At 44.8% G+C, this 9,209-nt stretch overlaps 1 protein-coding gene across 1 annotated transcript in view; it reads right to left on the bottom strand.

Annotated features, from left to right (window-relative positions):
- The window catches only part of HOPX (HOP homeobox), a 30,543-nt gene extending 26,588 nt beyond the window's left edge, over nucleotides 1-3,955 (bottom strand). Inside the window, exon 1 of the mRNA XM_081304537.1 lies at nucleotides 3,811-3,955. The gene's annotated coding sequence lies outside the window, so the exon portion shown is untranslated. The remainder of the gene's footprint in view (nucleotides 1-3,810) is intronic.
- Nucleotides 3,956-9,209: the final 5,254 nt, after the last annotated feature.

A 9,209-nucleotide genomic window follows, 5' to 3' on the forward strand; every position in this document is an offset into this window, starting at 1 on the left:
AAAATTATTATTATTTTTATTTTTGGTGAAACTCTGAACGACAGGAAGTAGCATTTGACTTAACAACAGTAGCATTAAACCAGAGTTGGTTATCACCCCAAAGCCAATGGAAACCAGTCCTTTCACCAGAGCACAGTGTCCAGTCCCCAGGGCTGGGGATGGAGCTCACCTCCGCCCTCTCCTCCCCAGGACAGCTCTCACTGCTGATCCTCTGGTTCCACCACACTCCTCTTTTCCAGGGCAGAGCACGTCAAAGGCAGCTGCCACTTGCTGTCCCAAGCTGAAGTAATCTGTTTTACAATGGGACAAAAGGGCTGTCGTGGGCGGAGAGCCACAGGGACTGGGGTGGGTAGGATGCACAGGTTGACTGGCCAATAAGAATGGAAGAATGGGTCCTCAAGGAAGAAGGCTCCTGGTCACTAAAGTTGGGCAAGTTCCTCTGCTGGTGCCTGCCTTCTGCTCCAGAGAGGGAACAGCTCATGTTTTTAAAACCCTATGAGCGTGCTGGGCCCGGTCGCCCGCCTGTAATCCCAGTGGCTTGGGAGGCAGAAATGGGAGAATTGCAAGTTCAAAGCCAGCCTCAGCAACTTATCGAGGCCCTAAGCAACTTAGCAAGACCCTGTCTCAAAATAAAAAAAGATAAAAAGGGCTGGGGATGTGGCTCAGTGATTAAGCACCCCTGGGTTTAATTCCCAGTATATAAAAAAAGAGAGAGAGCAGAATTTCTTGACATTTTGTCTCTAGAGATCTTAGGAGGGCTCTTCATTTTTTCAGAAACACAAGTGAAATGTAGCTTCCTCTAATGAGTATAAACCCATTTAACAAAGAGTGGTATAATTCAGAAAAAGAAATCTATCCAACCAAGTCCATGGTCTGGAGATGGTTGCATACAGGATATAATTTGAAGAATTCTACTGAAAACCCACAATCTAGGTATATTGTCTACCAGCATGTTGTTTGAAAATTCTGACCAGTAGGGTTATATATTTTACCTAAAACCGATTCTCCCATTGCCCCATTTTAGAATTCAGATGGCAATTATGTTTACATAACAGTCCAAAGAACTCCCAGATATGTTATTTGGGTGGAACTTACTTAATATCCCAGGGACAGACATCACTCATTAAGCAATTATTGTCCATTAACATTATGACTTTAATTAGTTTCCCAACGATGGGTAGGCAAAGCCCTGGGAGAATGAGACCCCAGAAATGGCACACTGGGGTGAAAGGGGAGATGGGAACCCACTAGAACATGGCAGCTGGCCAGGGCAGTGCAGTGAGGTACTGTGGTCCCAAGCCCCAGTACCCACACAGGTGGTGAGGGACAGACAGGAAGGGTACAAGTCATAAAGACAGATGTCACCCACTCAGGCTTTTGCCCAGGGCTGCTCTGGACATCCTAATGAAAAGACCCTGGGCTAGACAGACTCACCCCAATGCTGAGAACTCGTGCCATTTCCTGAACCGGCAATGGAACGTGGCTGGGCACCAAAGCAGAGCACCCTGTGCTTCCGCAGAGATATCTTTCAATAAGTATTATCCTCTTGCTTAGACCAGATATTATGTAGGGAACAAAAGGAGGCTATAGTTTTGAAATATCCCTTCTCACCCTCCTTTTTGACTCATAGCACAATCCTTAAATGATGCACCTCTGAGGCTCAGAGTAATTCCTGCCGCTTGCTGCCTGGAGCACTTCTGGGTTCCAAGAATTCTCTTGGCAGGTGTTGGATACCCTAGCCGGAGCTGGAAGTGTGACTTTGAGGACCCAGAGCAGCCTCTTCCTCATCCTGTAAGCTCCCATTACTGTGCTCCCCAGGCTTCCCAGCCTCTCTTACCCTGGGACACAGTGGTCATGGGGCTGGGGGACCATCCCCACCCCTTGTCTGGGCCTTACTATCCTCTCAAAATACAATAAAAGAGCTGGTGACATGGCTGAGTGGTAAAGGGCTTGCCTAGCATGTGTGACGCCCTGGTTTCCGACCCATGTACTGTAAATAAAAACCAAGAAAATAACCAAGGTCAGAGTTGCCGACCAAAGAGCTGCTGATTTAATTGCACTGGGGTGGGGCTGAGTCTTGATGTTTTTAAAAAGGTTCTCCAGGTCCAATAACCTTTGAGTTAGATGATCTCTACAGACCTTTCTAGTCCTAAAAGGTCTATATCCTGACTCTCTCATTCCTCCACTTTGTGTCTTTAGTTTTCTCCAAAATTACTCATAGTTTATTTTCATGTTACATTGGTTGATTTAATTGTAAAAAAGAACGATATTGTACAGTAGTGCCATAGTATTGTTGAGCTGTAATTGACATCTAATAATGTTAGTGTTCATAGTATACAAAGTGATAAGTTTTCACAATAAGAAATGGTCACCGTAGTCACAATGGTGAACATATCCAGCAGCCCTCCAAATTTCCTATGCCTTTGGCAATCCCTGATCTGTCTTCCTCTACTACAGATGAGTTTGTGTCTTCTACAAATTGAATCTTAAGTAAATACTGTTGCTTCTTATTATTACATCCTTGGACTTTACATTTCAAGACCAGGGTCCTTTTATTTCTTTTTTCCTCCTCCCAGCCCCCAGTTGATCTTTGCTCAGAGAAACCGCTTAATCATTATTTGTTGGATTGAAAAAAAAAGGGCTTTGTAAAATTATAATAGCTTTAGTTTGGTGATCAAGAAGTGCCCATCGAGTTAAGTGTTTTAACTTTCTACTTCTTCCTAGTTAAAAAATAAAGCATGATTTTAAACCAAGGTATCTTAATTTAGGGTCTGTGAACTTCCAGGGGTCTAGACAGTGAGCTTCTAGATGTGTGTTGAGGACAGGGGAAGCGGCTGGGGGCTGAATACCTGGGAAAGATCCTTGGCTTCTGCCAGTCTCTTAATCCCTAGATCCTAGACCCAAATGACTGAGCTATGGAATGAAGGCCACACTGTCTTCCTTTAATATCCCACATGCATTTTATAAATATGATGTCTAGTTATAAATCCTCTGCAATCTACTCCCTCCTTCTCTCCCTCCCCGCCTCCCTGGTATTTTGTTCTCTGCCCGGCCCTGGTTATGCCTACACAGGGTTAACCTCAGGGTGTGATAAACACTCCAGGCGCTGTCTACTGCCTGGGAACGTTTGGCATTCTTCTCTTCCACATCTTCTCATCTAAGCTGTGTGGCATGTTGAGTCCTTTTATTCAAGGGCTTTCCTTCCAGCTTAATACCAGAGTGATTTTTTTTTTATCACAAACCTCCATTTCCTGAAAATTCCAGAGTTTAGGATTTCTATTAATCTTAAACAAGATCAATACTTTCATTGTTATTTATAAGTATAATGAGAACAAGAAATATACTAAGTAACACTGCAAATTCATCATTAAGCCATCTCTACTCAATCCAGAGATGGCCCCTCTTGTACATCCCACACGCAAAAAAAAAAAAAAAAAAAAAAATTAAACTGATCTTAAAAAAGGCTGAAATATACAGTAGCAATTATCAGTTTCTAAATAACAAAACTACGCATCTGGCAGTTACACAAATGCTGGTTTCAAAGTGTCTTAATAGGGAGAGAGCAAAAAGAAAACACCTCACCTGCTGGCCAAAAGACCAACAGGACTCCCCCCTTGCTTCATCCAAAGTCAGCTCAACCCCAGGCATGTTTGTTGGCAGGGAGTCTGGCTCCCTGCTGGGGGTAAGCATTACATTTTTATTCTCCCTTTTCCAACAGAAAAGCTATCATCATGGTAACGATAGAATTTTGGTCTAGTTTCTATGCAAGTTCATTCTCTGCATTAAAGGCAGAGAATGAAAGTTACTTACGTGCAAGTGGCCAAGGGGAGCCCTGGGTTTGGAAGCTGCGTTTGCTGATGCCTGCCTGCTTAAATAGCTTGGCTGGCTGACGCAGGCTGCTGATAGCACTTTTGTTTACGCCCCGTGAATGCACGCTCAAGCAAGGACCTGAAAAACCTGCAGCGTGGGCAGGAGGGAAACAGTCTGCCTGGGGAGGGTACGTCCCTCCTGGTTATTCAGGTTTGATACCCAGGCGGTGACTTCTGAGAGTCCCATGGAACTCTCCCCTCCTCCCATCCTCCTCATCCCTGTCCTCTTACTTAGCCAAATAAGACTCTTCAAGATTGGATGGAAGACGCGGCTGCAGGAAGAAGGGGAAGAGAAATAGGACCCTGGACCCTTTCCCTTAACTTCCCTATTTGGAATGTGCTTCCTGTTAGATGTCACTTCATTTCAAAGCTTAGGACTGATGTGGCTGACTTCACAGCTCTGCAGGCGGGATGCCCAGCTCGGTGCCTGGACAATTGCCCAATTAATGAAAAGCGGTTTTCCCTCTGGACACCGCATGTACAAATAAAGGAACAATTAAAGGAGAGGGCAGCCAGTATGAAATAACTTTAGGTCCCCTTCAAACCCTGTTTTCACCCACTCTCGGTCCGCATCTGTGCTGTCCTCCTCCTTTCCCCTGCCCTTCCTTTGCTAATGAAATTCCTATCTAAGAGTTGAAAGATTCTCCACAGGATTGCCAATCAAAAGGCAGTGTGTGAGCAAGGCTGTGGGAAGAAGCACACCAAAGGTGAAGGAATGAGCTCAGGGTCTCCTGTGACTATCCCTGGAACTGTTTCTAAAAATGAGGGTGTGTGGGGGTGTGAGGACCCAGCTGGTCAATGTTTATCTTTTTTATTAGCTAGATACAGCAGTTAACAGTCAATTGCAGCACACTGAACACATGAAGTAGGCATGATATGGAGAAGAGGAGGGAAAGGGGCAGGCTTTGGTGAGATCATTTGTGGGGATATCTGTGTGTATGTGCCGATATGAAGCACAAACCCTTAAATGGCAACCCCAACATGCATCCCCCACTTGATTCTCTTGGGAAAGTAGCCGTATTATGAAAGAAGAGTGGCAACCATTCAGAATATTTCTTTCCCTCTTACAAAAGAGGGTAGGTTATGGTTATAATATGTGTATGGAGAAGAGCACCCTACATAGTCACCAGGAGATTCTTCGGTTGTGTAACTGCCAACCGTTCTATGGACAGATCTGGATTCTTGCCCCCAGATTTCTTGAGAGCAGGGTCTATGTCTTGTTCATCTCTTGACACCCACAATGCCTTGCATTAGTAATTATGACGATGATAATGACACTCTAGAATCTAGAACGACAATTGTGACAGGTTCTTTGTGGAGCACTTCACAGAGAGTCTTTGCTCGCTGATTTCTCACAAGTCTGTGAATTAGTGTCTTGGTGATCAACATCTTGCCCATAAGAAACTGATACCCAGAAAGATTAAAGAACTTTCCCAAGGTCAGAGTAAATGGTGGAGGTGAAATTTGAATGCAGATCTCTCTGATTTCAGAGTCTGGGTTTATACTGAGGACTGTTTTAAGCCAATATTTAGAAAGTTGACTAAGAATGTTTCCTCTTATCCTTATTTTTCTGCTTGTTTATCACCCGTCTTCCAGAACATGATTTCCAGGGTCACAATGACTCTGTCTGCTCTGTCCACTCTTGTAACCCAGCATCCAGCACAGTGCTTGGCATATAGAAGATGCTCAATAAATATGTTCTATTTGCTCAGCTTCTAAATTCCTTTGGAGGCTGTGGAAACCAATAGGGAATTTGACAACAATAGAGTCTCATCTTCGTTCAGTCAGATACATTTCTTTTGCTCCTACATGATGTGTTGGCTTCAAGCTATTTTCCTTTTCCAGCATATCACTGAGATGAAACCAAGAAGTAGTTTGTACATCACCAAGATTGTTCTCTTTTATATTGTGGACCTCAATGCAGCAGCATTATCTCCCCTCATGGTGACAAGGTGGATGCAATAGATACATGCATCACATCCTTAAGCAAAAACATCCAAAGACAAGTATCATTTTTTGCTTGTTAGAGTAGAAAATCTTTTCAGAAGCCATGTGCAGACTTCCACTTACATGTGCTTGCTGAGAACAGGGTCAAATGGCCACCACATTGACTAAGTCCATCATTTGCAAAAAGGAAAGGAATCAGGCTGGTGATAGTTTCTTCACTGGGCACAAGGGAAGGATTTACCTTCCTCAGACAAATAGCTCAGGATGCAGTTAATAGGGGAGATGTGGAAAAGTGCTACGGACAGTTCTGCCAATCCAAGAAGTCATTTAAATGATAACAAAAACTGCTTTAGTTTAGTTCAGAGCATGGTAATTTGGTTTCACTATATCAGTTTGATTTTTGTTTGTTTTTTACAAGGAAAACTTGCCTTGCCTTTCAGAAAAATTAAAAGTATTTCAATGACTCACAAACAAGGGAAGTAACTGGCTTCAGTGATATTTTTGTTGTTGCTTTGGGTTTTCCTTATAGGTTTGGAACTTTGTCACTACTGATTTCCAGAGACCAGCACGCAGTCCGTCAGGCTTTTGCTTTGGTACCACAAGGGATTGGTGATGATGTTGCTTTCTTAGAAACGTTGGTTCCAATACTGAAAATACTTATAAAAAGGTAGCAACACAGTCTTTCATGCTTTAACACTCATTTGCCCTACTCCCCCTCTTGCCTATTATACTTCAGTGGAATTTCCTAATCCACGTTTGCATCTATCTCAGCCACTGCCTGGAATATGCCATTTAGAAACACCTTTCTCACAGTTCCTCTCTCTGCAGTCAACAAACTTCAAATGAACACTGGCAAATAGTTCGTTCTTACCCTTCTATTTGCTGTTCTAGACTTTTTCTTGGGAATTCTAGAACAGACTTTGGGCAGTCTTTTCTACATGGTCAAAGATCAAAAGAAATGGGAGAAAAGATAAGCAAGTTGTTCAGCTGCACAGGGGAGGAGCCTGTCTGGGAAATGGCAGATGCTCAACATATGTCTGGTGAGTGAGTGGGAGACTGGTGGACAGGAAAGAGTGAAGGCTTTTGAATCATGCAGATGTGCTTTTCAAGCCCCCCACCCCACTTGTGTTCACCACCTATGTGATCCAGGGCAACTTCTCTCAGCCTCAGTTTCCTTATGTGTAAAATGAGAGTAATGATATTTTTCTCAGAGATGTGTTGTAAAGATTAATGATAACATATGAAAAGCACTTAGCATTAATGCCTCAAATATAAGTTATGCCCAGTAAAATGGTAGCTACTGCTAATGATTACAGCCTAGCTCATCCCTAGTCCACAAAAAATTAGTAAAATCTAGCCAGGGCAGGCCTGTAATCCCAGCGGCTTGGGAGGCTGAGTCAGGAAGATCTCGAGTTCAAAGCCAGCCTCAGCAATGGCGAGGCCCTAAGCATTCAGTGAGACCCTGTCTCTAAATAAAATATAAAATAGTGCTGGGGATGTGGCTCAGTGGTTGAGTGCCCCCGGGTTTAATCCCCAGTACCAAATAAATAAATAAATAAATGAAAATTAGTGAAATCTAAAACTCCTCTTTGCTACAGCAAACCAGGGCATTGGTAGAGCCACAGGGAAGGCAGTGATAGCTGGTTAGTAGGAGCAGCTAATCTTTTCCTACCCAAAATAGAGATTATGGTGCAGGAAGCTAATTTATAATAGGGGGGATGTGGAACTAACAATGGTGGAAAGAGGCAGAAGCCATTCCTCGAGAGAGAGAAAATTACTGACATTTCAGCAAGTTCACAGTGTACAAATCTCCCAAGGACCAAAATCTGAGCTGTAGGGAAGCAAATGAGGAAGAGGTGCGGTCAGAGGATAGGAGCATCCCTGCCCCAAATTCTGCCCCTAGGATATGAACTTGCAGACTAAAAACTCTGCAGACCTCTGGAAGTTCTAACTGACTTAGGGCCCTTCTTGGCCTAACCTGGCTGGGACTAATGAAGTGGAGGAAGCAGAGAGGGGAGTGGCAGGTGACAGAGAAGCTGCACAAAGAAGAATCTGAATGCCAACCCACTGATAGAGACAGTTCCCTTGGCTTCTCCTGGTAGAGGAGTTCTCATGATCCCTGGTGAGTGGGGAGTGAAAGTCAAGATGTAATTACACTAGGTATTCTTGGTAGTTGGTTGTTGACATGGTAATGATGCCATCATCCTAGTCATCCTTTCAATGAACTGTATACACTTGATTCAAAGTGTGGATTCCATCATCTCATCTAACGCACTGTGTCCTCATGGAGCCCTAGTCAGTCGATGCCTGGTGGATAGATGGGGTGGCCCATGAGCAGTGCCTGTTACAGAGGGGTGCCTGGACAGAGCCGTTCCATTTGGAGTGACCCTAATTGTGTTCACCTTTCTGCTTAAGAACCAAAGTTTCTTCAGCTTCCTCATCCAGGGTCTAATGCATGAGTAGGTTCCAGGCTCATAATGAATGAGCTCATTTCCTTGTCATCCATTCAGGTGATTGGCTGGAGGAGGGGCAGCCCTGGATAACGGGGGACGGGACATCCTCCCCTACTTCCATGGATTGAGGGAGGGAGGAGGTCTCTTTCTTCGCCTACGAATCCTGGCTCCTCTCCTGAACACAGGGCTTCGCTGCTGCTGGCAGAAGCTGCCAAGAAGCAACAGGGCACCATTCTCTTAGGGCAGGCGGTGCCTCACCTAAGAGGTGAAGATTGGGGCCACCCATCCAATGGCAATCCCCTCTGTGGAGGAGGAGAGTCCCCACACCCCTCCTGAAATTCCAGGGATGGTCCCTGTGCTTTGAGAAAGCAGCCAGCCGGGAGCTGGGGTGGAGAACAACAGAATCCTTTGGAACAAGGCTCCTTGGCCGGGCAGCAGACCTGGCCCCTCGGGCTCCTGGTCCGCACTCCTAACCTCCGTGCAGCACAGCCTTTGCAGCCACTTCCAACGTATCTCACCGGAGCCCCAGGTGGCAGATGAAGAACAGGCTTCGCCTCAGCCACACTGGGTGCTCCTGACCCCAAGTTCTACCAGAGACGCTTGAATTCTACTCATGGTTTTACTTGGCCACAGAGAGGACAGGGAAAGGAAGACTGAGCCGACAAAAAAATGAAGTTGAGAGACAAAGACAAGGCAAAAACTAAGTACATGTTTGACACAGTAGAGAAAGAAAGGGTTGAAAATGATGTGGGCTAGTCAGATGCCTCAAACCTAGAATCCCAGCAACTAGCTGGGGGCTCAGGCAGGAGGATTGCAAGTTCAAGGCTAGCCTCTGCAATTTAGCAAGACCCTCAGCAACTTCAGGAGACCCTGACTCAAAAAATAAAAAGGACTGGGGATATAGCTTCACATCCTTTGGTTTAATCCCCAATACCAAACT

Source organism: Spermophilus citellus, assembly GCF_964194105.1.
Source record: "Spermophilus citellus genome assembly, chromosome: 8".
In the NCBI taxonomy this organism is placed as follows: Eukaryota; Metazoa; Chordata; class Mammalia; order Rodentia; family Sciuridae; genus Spermophilus; species Spermophilus citellus.